General features: G+C 45.8%; 1 protein-coding gene across 3 annotated transcripts in view; it reads right to left on the bottom strand.

Moving 5' to 3' along the window:
• The window catches only part of tmem120b (transmembrane protein 120B), an 88,487-nt gene that overhangs the window by 52,002 nt on the left and 23,662 nt on the right, over positions 1 to 12,823 (bottom strand). The gene's annotated exons all lie outside the window — the stretch shown is intronic.

Genomic DNA, 12,823 nt, shown 5'->3' on the forward strand with positions numbered 1-12,823 from the left:
GCTAAACATCCGTAAGACAAAGGTCCTCCACCAGCCTGTCCTCACCGCACAGCACTGTCCCCCAAGATCCACGGCGCGGCCCTGGACAACGTGGACCACTTCCCATATCTCGGTAGCCTTCTATCAACAAGAGATCGAACATCGCCTACAGTGCGCTAGTGCAGCCTTCGGCTGCCTGAAGAAAAGAGTGTTTGAAGACCAGACCCTCAAAACTGCCACCAAGCTCATGGTCTACAGGACTGTAGCAATACCCGCCCTCCTGCATGGCTCAGAAACATGGACCATACAGTAGACACCTCAAGTTGCTGGGAAAATACCACCAATGATGTCTCCGCAAGATCCTACAAATTCCCTGGGAGGACAGACGCACCAACATTAGCGTCTTCGACCAGGCCAACATCCCCAGCATCGAAGCACTGACCACACTTGATCAGCTCCGCTGGGCAGGCCACATAGTTTGCATGCCAGACATGAGACTCACAAAGCAAGCGCTCTACTCGGAACTCCTTCACGGCAAACGAGCCAAAGGTGGGCAGCGGAAACGTTACAAGGACACCCTCAAAGCCTCCCTGATAAAATGCAACATCCCCACTGACATCTGGGAGACCCTGGCCAAAGACCGCCGAGTGGAGGAAGTGCACCCGGGAGGGCGCTGAGCAGCTCGAGTCTCGTCACCAAGAGCATGCAAAAATCAAGCGTAGTCAGCGGAAAGAGTGTGCGGGAAACCAGTCCCACCCACCCCTTCCCTCAATGACTATCTGTCCCACCTGTGACAAAGACTGTGGTTCTTGTATTGGACAGTGCAGCCACCTAAGAACTCGTGTTAAGAGTAGAAGCAAATCTTCCTCGATTCCGAGGGACTGCCTATGATGATGATGATGATGATGGAGTCCCTATGATATTTTTAATTTTGTTTGGAGATGACATGCAACTTACATTTACTATTTTTTAGTGAATTTTTATGCATATCAAAAAGGGAATTGGTCATTTTTCACTTTTGTCACTCATTTCAGCAATGACGGCTCCCTGGTCGATATAGCTGGGCCAGGTACAAGTAAAGTATCCTCTACCTTGTCCCAGCAATATACCTTAATACATTAGAAGAAAACATTCTTCCCATTCCAGCTTTCCAATGGACTTTATGATCAAGACTGCCAGTTTATTGGCAAATTATGGGAGATTTTGTGTTCCAACAAGCAGACTTCCAAACTCATTCATATATCTTGTAGTTATCAGAAAGGAGACTTTTTACATAAGAATGCAATGGCTACAGTGGTGTAAAGGTAATAGTAATGGACTAGCAAGAGGTCATACATTCAAATCCCACCATGGCACATTGTAAAATTGAATTGTGTAAATCTGGTATTGTGCAAATCTGGTATTGTGCAGGTTGGCCCCAGAATACATTACCACTAAAGCTGCCAGACTGTCAGAAAAACCCAAACGATTTAACTGAAGCTCTACAGGGAAGGGAACCTGCCACTAAGAGCTCAAGGGGATGTGGTAATATATTAGCATGGATAGAAGATTGGCTAACTAACAGAAAACAGAGAGTCGGGATAAATGGGTCATTTTCAGGTTGGCAAACTGTAACTAGCAGGATGCCACAGGGATCAGTGCTGGGGCCCCAACTATTTACAATTTATATTAATGACTTGGATGAAGGGACCGAGTGTAATGTAGTCAAATTTGATGATACAAAGTTAGGTGGGAAAGCAAATGGTGAAGAGGACACAAATAATCTGCAATGGGATATAGATCAGTTAAGTGAGTGGACAAAAAATTGGCAGATGGAGTATAATGTGGGAAAATGTGAGGTTATCCACTTTGGTAGGAAGAATAAAAAAGCAAATTGTTATTTAAATGGAGATAGACCACAAAATGCTGTGGTACAGAGCGATCTGGGGGCCCTTGTACATGAAACACAAAAGGTTAGCATGCAGGCACAGCAAGTAATTAGGAAGGCAAATAAAGTTGCCCTTTATTTCAAGGGGGATGGAGTATAAAAGTAGGGAAGTCTTGCTACAACTGTACAGGGCATTGGTGATACCACATCTGCAGTACTGCGTACAGTTTTGGTCTCCTTATTTAAAAGGAGGGAAATACTTGCATTGGAGGCAGTTCAGAGAAGGTTCACGAGGTTGATTCCTGAGATGAAGGGGTTGTCATATGAAGAAAAGTTGAGCAGGTTGGCCTATACTCATTGGAGTTTAGAAGAATGAGAGGTGATCTTATTGAAACGTATAAGACGCTGAAGGGGCTTGACAGGATAGATGCAGAGAGGATGTTTCCCCTCGTGGGGAAATCTAGAACTAGGGGGTATAGTTTCAGAATAAGGGGTTGCACATTTAAAATGGAGATGAGGAGGAATTTCTTCTCTCAGAGGGTCATGAATCTTTGGAATTCTCTACCCCAAAGAGTTGTGGAGGCTGGGTCATTGAATATATTTAAAGATAGACAGATCTTTGAACGATAGGGGAGTCAAGGGTTATGGGGAGCTGGCAGGAAAGTGGAGTTGAGGCCATGGTCATATTGAATGGCAGAGCAGGCTCGAGGGGCCAAATGGCCTACTCCTGCTCCTATTTCTTATGTTCTTATGTAACTGGTCGGGCCCACATGACACCAGTCCCTAGTAGATGATTGACTCTTAATACCCCTAGCAAGCCACTCAATTGTGTAAGTAATTGTGTGTACAGTAGGTTTTTTTACCCTTAATCGAAGGATGGGCAATTAATCCCAGTGCTTCCTATTCCGGAGAACAAATAATAAAATGTATTTGGGCTTGATACAAACTAAGATCTGAGATGAAAGGCAGTACCCTGTATAACTAACTCACTGTTGCATGCAGTCTCTCGCCATAGATTTTTAAAAATAATTTACAATTATTTCAGTACCTAACATTTACCTAATGTTTTAATCGGTTAAATTCATTAATATTTGGATTATGAATCAAAGCCATTTTTATTTCTCTCCTCCCTCTCCAGAATCCACATTTCTTAACCATGGAAGATAATCAGGCCAACTTGTGTCCCCATGGCAAAGTTTCAGTGGTCTGGCTCTGATCAGGAAATCTTTGGGTATCAGGGTGCTGAAACTCAAATCCTTGCATTTAATGGATCAGTGCATTAATATATCAATACACTTCATCCTCATGAAACAAAACAAAATCATCGTTGAAGGACCTTTAAAGCACACGCTTTTAAAAAGGGAGCATAATCATCCCACCAGCTAATTTAGACTGATCATAACAAGCACCATTTTGAGTGATAAATGTACCCAAATGCATTACTTTTACTGCAACTACACTTGCTAAGGGTATGCACTCAGTAATGACAATTAATTAATTTACAAAGAAGAAAAAAAATACATGGTGACTTTAACAGAACTGTGCCTCAGTCTCGCCAGGAATTGGAAAGCTAAATAATGCAAGGCAAAGTTGCAGTAAGTTTTAATATTTTTAAGAAACACACTACAACTGGAAACCGACATTGAAACCAATTAGAGTAACTTTTCAATTATGAATGTATATTTGGATGCACAAGATTTCAACCTAATTCTCAAACAATAAATCCTATTCTTCGCTACACGCCTTTCTCTTACAATTATTCTGTCCACAAACAACAACTTGTATTTATATAGTGCCTTTACCATAGTGAAACATCCTAAGGTGCTTACGAGATAAAAAATTTGACACCGAGCCACATAAGTAGAAATTAGTGCAGGTGACAAAAAGCTTGGTCAAAGAGTTAGGTTTTAAAGGAGCGCCTTGAAGATGGTAAGAGAGGCAGAGCGGTAGAGAGGCTAAGGCAGGGTGTTCCAGAGCTTGGGGCTTCGGCAGCAGAAGGCACGGCCACCAATGGTTCAGTGCTTATAATCAGGGGTGCTCAAGAGGGCAGAATTAGGAGGAACGCAGGCATCTCAGGTATTGTGCAGCTGGAGGAGATAACAGAGATAGGGAGGGGCAAGGCGAAGGAGGGATTTGAAAATAAGGATGGGAATTTTCAAATCGAGGCTTTGCTTAACTGGGAGCCAATGTAGGTCAGCGAGCACAGGGGTGATGGGTGAGCAGGACGCAGGACTTGGTGCAAGTTAGGACACAGGCAATAGTTTACGTAGGGTAGAATGTGGGAGACCAGCCAGGAGTGCGTTGGCATAATCAAGTCTAGAGGTAACAAAGGCATGGATGAGGGCTTCGTCAGCGGATGAGCTGAGGCACGGGCGGAGTCAGACGACGTTACGAAGAGGAAATAGGCGGTCTTAGTTATGCTGCGGATATGTGGTTGAAAGCTCATTTCAGGGTCAAATATGATACCAAAGTTGCGAACAGTCTGGTCCAGCCTCAGACAAAAGTTGGAGAGAGGAATGGAGTCAGTGGCTAGGGACTGGAGTTTGTGGCGGGGACCGAAAACAATGGCTTTGGTCTTCCCAATATTCAATTGGAGAAAATATCTGCTCATCCAGAACTGGATGTCGGAAAAGCAGTCTGACAATTTAGAGACCGTGGAGGGGCTACAAAAGGAAACTTATGTCATTTATTTGGATACTTGAGTTAAATGGAAGCAAATACTACACACCAAGTTTCAGTTATTTCTTAATATATTAAAATATCTGCCAGAAAAATCAAGATCAAGAATAGTTTGTGTTGTGGTGAGGATGCCCCAATTTTTGTTCAAAAACAAACAGCTTCCCCAATAAAAATTGGTGAGCAGCAGACACAAACTGCTTTTTGCTGGGAATGTGAGAGTGTGCGTGACAGAGGATAAAAAGACAATTGACTCTTTACCTTTGGCCTCATACAGGCAAGTCTAATAAGTCATACGCATGAAGACCCAGTAATTATTAAAACACCTGGTGTATTACAATTTCAGCTAAATCGATCTACAAAATAGTTGCAGCGAAATCAATTTAGCAGTGACCAGAATAGAACACAGCTGTCTTCACATTTGCTCTTCTCTTCCTCCCCCTCCAGGTCAAAAAGTTCACAGAATGTCTAACATTTTAAAGTAGATCCCCTTGCCACCCCCATGTCATACTGTGTTAGAGCTGCTATGCCAAGCTCTGGTGGTATATATCTCTCTCTCTCACCTGTTACCCACATTCAGGGAACTTAGACCAGGGCAATTCAGACAGATTTGCTCCTTAGGACAGACACTCACACAAACTGTGTTGAGTCCTTACACACTACAGCAAATCAACACGAGGCACATACTGGAGACAAGGTGTGACCTGTACCTTTATTCACAGGACCAAAGAGTGATGACCCTGCGTGGGACCTCCCTTTATATACCTGGCTGACCAGGTGAGGAGTGTCTCCCACAAGTTCACCCCCTGTGGTCAAGGAGTGTATTTCTCATGTGTATACAATGTACAGTGTTGTTACATAAAGGTTACAGTTATGTCAAGGTTACAAACATGACATCACCTCCCCTCAACGTCTTTGGGTCAAAGATTGAGTCTTTCAGGCGGTCGACGCGCTCTCGTGGAGCGTCGCAGTTGGGGCTCTGGTTGTTGAGCCTTGGCATGCGTCTCTGTCACCTGTGGTGATTCCAGCTCATCCGGGCTGACCGCAGGGACTGTGCATGCTGCTGACGGTTCTTGTTGCTCGTTCACAGGCAGTGGTGAGGGCAGCATCTCATGATTTTCCTCAGGTTCCTCAGTGTCCATGCTGAACCTTTTTTTTTTAAAAACTTGGTCCAGATGCTTGCGGCATATCTGCCCATTGTTGAGAGTCTGACCACTATGACCCTATTCCCCTCTTTACCAATTACAGTACCCTCGAACCACTTGGGCCCCACAGCGTGATTAAGAACAAATACTGGGTCATCGATTTCTATCCATCTCCCCTTTGAGTTACGGTCGTGACACTCATTTTGGGACTCGCGCTTGCCCTCAACAATGTCTGACAATGAAGGACAGCCGAGTTCTTAGTGTACATTTCATGAGTAGTTCCGCTGGCGGGACTCCCGTAAGCGAGTGCGGTCGGGACTTGTAGGCCAGCAGGAGGCGCGACAGATGGTATTGAAGGGTCCTTGAATCCGGAGCATGCCTTGCTTTATGACTTGGCCCGCACGTTCCGCCTGGCCATTGGAAGCCAGCTTGAACGGCGCTGTCCTGACATGTTTGATGCCATTACCCGACATGAACTCCTGGAATTCATAGCTAGTGAAACACGGGCCGTTGTCGCCAACTAGGATGTCCGGCAAGCTGTGGGTCGCAAAGACCACACGCAGACTCTCCACTGTCGTGCACAAATTCCATATGATGCATTCGATCCATTTCGAGTACGCATCAACAACAATGAGGAACATTTTTCCCATGAACGGGCCTACATAGTCTACGTGAATACGTGACCATGGCTTGGTGGGCCAGGGCCACGGGCTGAGTGGGGCCTCCCTGGGGGCATTGCCCAGCTAGGCACACGTCGTGCACCTGCGAACACAGTGTTCCAGGTCTGCATTAATTCCTGGCCACCATACATGTGACCGGGCAATGACCTTCATAAGCACGATGCCTGGGTGCTCGCTGTGGAGTTCTCTGATGAATTCTTCCCTACCCCTCTGGGGTATGACTACCCGGCTGCCCCATAGCAAGCAGTCAGCTTGGATGGAGAGTTCATCCATCCGTCTGTGAAACGGTCTGACCTCTTCAGGGCATGCTCCGTGTGCGAACGCCCAATCCCCAGTCAGGACACATTTCTTAATCAGAGATAGGAGGGGATCTCTCTTTGTTCAGATTTTGATCTGGCGGGCTGTGATGGGGGAACCTGCGCTGTCAAAGGCACCGACAGCCATGACCATCTCCGCGCTTTGCTCTGCTGCCCCCTCAGTGGTGGCCAGTGGAAGCCTGCCGAGCGCGTCAGCGCAATTTTCAGTGCCTGGCTGGTGCCGTATGGTGTAGTCATACGCAGCGCGTGAGAGTCCATCGCTGTATGCGAGCTGACGCATTGGCATTGACAGCTTTGCTGTGGGACAACAGGGATGTTAACGGCTTGTGGTCCGTTTCTAACTCGAACCTTCTGCCAAAAAGGTGCTGGTGCATCTTTTTCACCCCATAGACAGATGCAAGTGCTTCCTTTTCAACCATCCCATACCCTCTTTCTGCTTGGGAGAGCGACCTGGAGGCATAAGCCACAGGTTGGAGTTGGCCCTCATCATTACTCTGCTGCAACAAGCACCCAACCCCATGGATGATGCATCCCATGTCAAAACCAATTTCTTACAGGGGTTGTACAGGGTCAATAACTTATTAGAACAAAGCAGGTTCTGCGCCCGATTGAAAGCCCGTTCCTGACAGTCCCCCCAAAACCAATCACAATCCTTACGCAGGAGCACGTGTAGCGGCTCTAGCAACGTACTTACGTTCGGTAGAAAGTTCCCAAAATAGTTCAATAGTCCCAGAAATGAACGCAACTCTGATGTGTTGCCGGGCCTGGGCGCACGACGGATCGCCTCAGTTTTGGATTCGGTGGGCCGGATCCAGTCTGCGGCAACCCTCCTGCCCAAAAACTCGACCTCTGGGGCCAAAAACACACATTTGGACTTCTTCAGTCGCAGGCCTACCCGGTCCAGTCGGCGTAGCACCTCCTCCAGGTTGTGGAGGTGTTCCTCGGTGTCTCGACCCGTGATAAGAATGTCGTCCTGAAATACGATTGTTCCAGGGATGGATTTGAGCAGGCTTTCCATATTCCTCTGAAAGATAGCGGCTGCTGAACAAATGCTAAACGGACATCTGTTGTAGACAAACAGCCCCTTGTGCATGGTGATGGTCAGTAGCTTGGATTCTTCGGCCAGTTCCTGGGTCATGTAGGCCGAAGTGAGGTCCAACTTGGTGAACAGCTTGCCGCCTGCCAGCGTGTCAAAAAGATCCTCCGCTCTCGGAAGCGGGTATTGGTCCTGAAGGAACACTCGGTTGACGGTGGCCTTGTAGTCGCTGCAGATCCTGACCGAGCCATCCGTTTTTAAGAACAGTGATGATGGGGCTTGCCCAGTTGCTGAATTCAACGGGCGAAATTATGCCCTCTCTTAGCAACCTGTTCAACTCACTCTCAATTTTCTCCCGCATCACATACGGCACAGCTCTGGCTTTGTGGTGCACTGGTGTGGCATCCGGGGTGATGTATATCCTTACTTCGGTGCCTTTGAACGACGCCAGGTTGAAATAATGACTCGAAGTTTTGTAGGACCTGTGAGCATGAACTTCGCTCCACAGATGAAATGGCGTGCACATCCCCCCCCATTTCTAGTTAATCTCGGCTAGCCAGCTCCTCCCCAAAAGCGCAGGACCATTTCCCGGGACAATCCAGTGTGGCAGCCGGTTCTGAGATCCATTATGTGTAACCACCAACATTGCACTGCCTAGCACTGGGATGATCTCCTTGGTGTACGTCCGTAATTGCATGTCAATGCATTCTAGTTTGGGTCTGCTAGCTCGGAGTGGCCACAGTTTCCTCGAATTGTTGGACACTCATAAGTGACTGGCTGGCTCCTGTGTCCAGCTCCACGCGTACCGGGATGCCGTCTAACAGTACTCTCATCATCATAGGTGGCGTTTTTGTGTGTGAGCTGTGGATGTTTGCCACCTGGACCCGCTGAACTTCAGCGTCCATTGCTGTGTCCCAGGCATACCCCTGCCTTGCAGACCCCTCTTATGGTTCATCCACTTCGTAAACCAGCCTCGCTGCGAGCTTCCTGCACATCCTGGCTCAATGTCCACTCAAGTTACAATTTCTGCAGATGAATTGTTGAAACCGGCAGGTCTTCGCAGCATGTTTGTCCCCGCACCTCCAGCATGAGCTGAGATTGTTGTTCACAAGAGCTGTTACCAGGCATTCCTCTCTGATTATTCTTGAGCACTCTGTTTGTGGGTGTCAATGTCTGTTCAACCTGCCATTTTCTCTGTTGAGGACCCACCCTACAGTCTGTTACTGCCTAGTTAGTGTCGAATTGCCCTTGCCTGCCTGCGGGGTTCTGAGTCACGTTTACCATGTTAACTCCCTGTTCCATCGCCACGTTGGGAGCAGAGTTGCGCGCGTATATGATCTTGGTTTCCTCTTCCCCCGCCATGAAGGTTTGAGCCATCAATGCCGCTGCTTCCAAGGTCAAGTCCTTGGTCTCAATTAGCTTCCAAAAAATCCCAGCATGACCAATGCCCTCAATGAAGAAATCCCGTAACATCCCCCCCCTGCAGGCGTCTGTGAACGTAGAGGCTGGCCAAGCGGCGAAGGTCCGCAACGAAGTCCGGTATGCTCTGCCCTTCCCAACGTCGGTGTGTATAGAATCGGTGTCAGGGCATGTATACTACTCGCTGGTTTGAGGTGCTCACCGATCAGTTTGCTGAGCTCCTCGAAGGTCTTGTCCGCCAGCTTCTCCTGTTCCTAATTCTTATGTTCTTATTGCAGATGACACTAAGATTAGTGGGAATGCAGGTTGTGTAGAGGACACAGAGAGGCTGCAAAGAGATTTGGATAGGTTAAGCGAATGAGCTAAGGTTTGGCAGACGGAATACAATGTCGGAAAGTGTGAGGTCATCCACCTTGGGACAAAAACACAGTAAAAAGGGAATATTATTTGAATGGGGAGAAATTACAACATGCTGAGGTGCAGAGGGACCTGGGGGTCCTTGTGCATGAAACTCTTTTTCATGGATCCCAAAAAGTTAGTTTGCAGGTGCAGCAGTTAATCAGGAAGGCGAATGGAATGTTGGCCTTCATTGCGAGAGGGATGGAATACAAAAGCAGGGAGGTCCTTCTGCAACTGTATAGGGTATTGGTAAGGCCGCACCTGGAGTACTGCGTGCAGTTTTGATCACCTTACTTAAGGAAGGATATACTGGCTTTGGAGGGGGTACAGAGACGATTCACTAGGCTGATTCCGGAGATGAGGGGGTTACCTTATGATGATAGTCTACTCAATCTGGGTCTTTACTCGTTGGAGTTCAGAAGGATGAGGGGTGATCTTATAGAAACATTTAAAATCATGAAAGGGATAGACAAGTTAGAGGCAGAGAGGTTGTTTCCACTGGTAGGGGAGACTAGAACTAGGAGGCACAGCCTCAAAATACAGGGGAGCCAATTTAAAACCGAGCTGAGAAGGAATTTCTTCTCCCAGAGGGTTGTGAATCTGTGGAATTCTCTGCCCAAGGAAGCAGTTGAGGCTAGCTCATTGAATGTATTCAAGTCACAGACAGATAGATTTTTAACCAATAAGGGAATTTAGGGTTACGGGGTGAGGGCGGGTAAGTGGAACTGAGTCCACGGTCAGATCAGCCATGATCTTATTGAATAGCGAAGCAGGCTCGAGGGGCTAGATGGCCTACTCCTGTTTCTAATTCTTATGTTCTTATCGGGTGCGAGCAGGTCTTTCATCAGCGCGTACGTCTTAGGTCCACAGCTGGTCAGTAGATGCGCCCTTCGCTTGTCAGCCGCTGCCGCTCCCAGCCAGTCCTTCGTGACAAAGCTCTGCTGGAGCCTCTCAACGAAATCGTCCCAGTCCTCACCAACACAGTACCGTTCCTCCGTGCTACCGGTGGCCATTCTCGTGCATCGTTGATTCCCGTTTTTCGTCGCCAAATGTGGTGTCTTTACACACTACAGCAAATCAACATGAGGCACATACTGGAGACAAGGTCACTCTGTGACCTGTACCTTTATTCACAGGACCAAGGAGTAATGACCCTGCATGGGACCTCCCTTTATATACCTGGCTGATCAGGTGAGTTTTGTCTCCCACAAGTTCACCCCCTGTGGTCAAGGTGTGCATTTCTCAGGTGTATACAGTGTAGTTACATAAAGGTTACATTTATGTGAAGGTTACAAACATGACACGCTGCATCACAAAATACCTGTAGTTTGTTGACATTTGAACTTATCAAATCAATAATGTGCAGCATTATTGACTAGGATCTAGGGGAAATTAGTGGTGTTCTTCTGAGTATCTGCGATTACAGGTTACATCAGCCCTTTAATACACTTATGAAGAAATATTTATGATGTTAAATGATCCTTGCAAAACATTCAAATACCATATGATGTCCAGGAAAGGTTTTAAATATTGTTGGAATGAAATACATTTTCAAACACACGAGACAACTTTGAGGCTTTGAGGAGGCATGCTTGGGATGATCAAATGCAGAAAGATGACAACTTCATTCAGGGATAGTTAAAATGTCACCAGCAGTCATAGATTACAAGGAAGATTCCTTATTGTAAAATGTTAGTACCTATGGACTTTGGATTATGTCCTCTCAAAGGTATCTCTCAATTGATAAAAATACTTGAACCATTGAATAGGGATCAGATCAAGTCAGGAGCACAAGTTTTGCAACTTTCTATATGATATATCCAGTATCACACGAGCCTGATCTGAAATGTACTTTGGATGTACAATAAAATAAATATCTGGAACCACTTTCATATTACCTTACTCTGTACAAATGCCACATTTGAAAGCAAGTGTCCATAATAGCACATTTACAGTAGTTAGTTTAGTTCATTCATTAATCTGTAACTTTTACAGAACATTCTCAGCAAATATTCTGTTCATGTACATAATGTGAAATTCAATGATGTGCAAACAAATGGAATCTTTTCAATTGAATATCCAGTAGTTTTTTTTTTGTTTTCCAAATTTCTCCTCTCCTGAGGGAGCTGACTGTTGCTGTAGCATAGTTCCACAAACACTCTGGTCCTGCTTCAGTAAATGAGTCCAACAGGGCAGTTGATCGTGTTGGGTAGCAAAACTGACTCTTTTCCTTGGAGTCAATGTACATGTACACTTTTCCTTGGAGTCAATGGATAATAATTAAGAGTGGGAACGCCGGCTGATTTTTCCTCTCGAAGGATCAATTGTAGCGCTCCAATCACTGCCCTAGCAGAGAACAGTTAACTTACCACAGGCCAGGGATCAAACCTGGACTTTCTGGTCTCTGTGGCTGAAAATACATCTTTGCTACATTTATCCACCAAGATTGATCTTTGTGCTTTCATGAATTTTACTTGCAAAACAGCATCTTGCAAGGTTATATGATCTCATGGTAGAACATTACAATTGTACTGCCACGGAAACCTCAATATTACTCTCATGGAACATGATTTAACTGCGTTTTGATGTGCTGCACGTTTGTCAGGATATTTTGGTGCTCGTTTTCAAAACCCCAAGTCCATTTTAGACCCGAATTAACAAGCAGGCAAATTCTGCATCAAACCTGAAAAGACTCTACCACCAAAAACGTATACACAATTTCAGCAAACTTCCTCTATTAAATAACCTGTTTTATAGTTTACATTTAGCCTCTTAATGGCCACCAATAATATTCAGATTTAAAACCATGCTCACTGTACGACATTGCACCCAAACGCCAGGATTCAATATTTCCTCAACAACGATTGTCAACCAATTATAAAGGCTGTAATCACAACCTAGACTTTAAAAAATATTAATTTAGTGTTGCTGACAGCGCCGTATCCGGAGAGACAATGAAATGGCCACAGATTCAACTGCCTATCTTTCTACACTTCATTGATGCCCTTAAATTTTAATCTACATTGGCGTGTATATATAGTGGCACTGCATTAAATGCGGTTCAATCATCTCGGCAAAAATCAACGACCACATTAAGCACTCTTCTCCAGCACAGTACATGGGCTAAATAGAACACGCACAGATTTGTATCAGTATTGTACAAAAGCGACATTTTTAAAAATCCAAACGGTTATCTTATCAACAAGAGCCTTCCAGTCTAGACCTTGCTGAAATCTGCTACCTGAAGTCTGGGGCCTTATTCCAACACAGAGGCAGAAACAGAGACAAAGGGGCCCCCAACCCCA

Source organism: Pristiophorus japonicus, chromosome 8 (assembly GCF_044704955.1).
Source record: "Pristiophorus japonicus isolate sPriJap1 chromosome 8, sPriJap1.hap1, whole genome shotgun sequence".
In the NCBI taxonomy this organism is placed as follows: Eukaryota; Metazoa; Chordata; class Chondrichthyes; family Pristiophoridae; genus Pristiophorus; species Pristiophorus japonicus.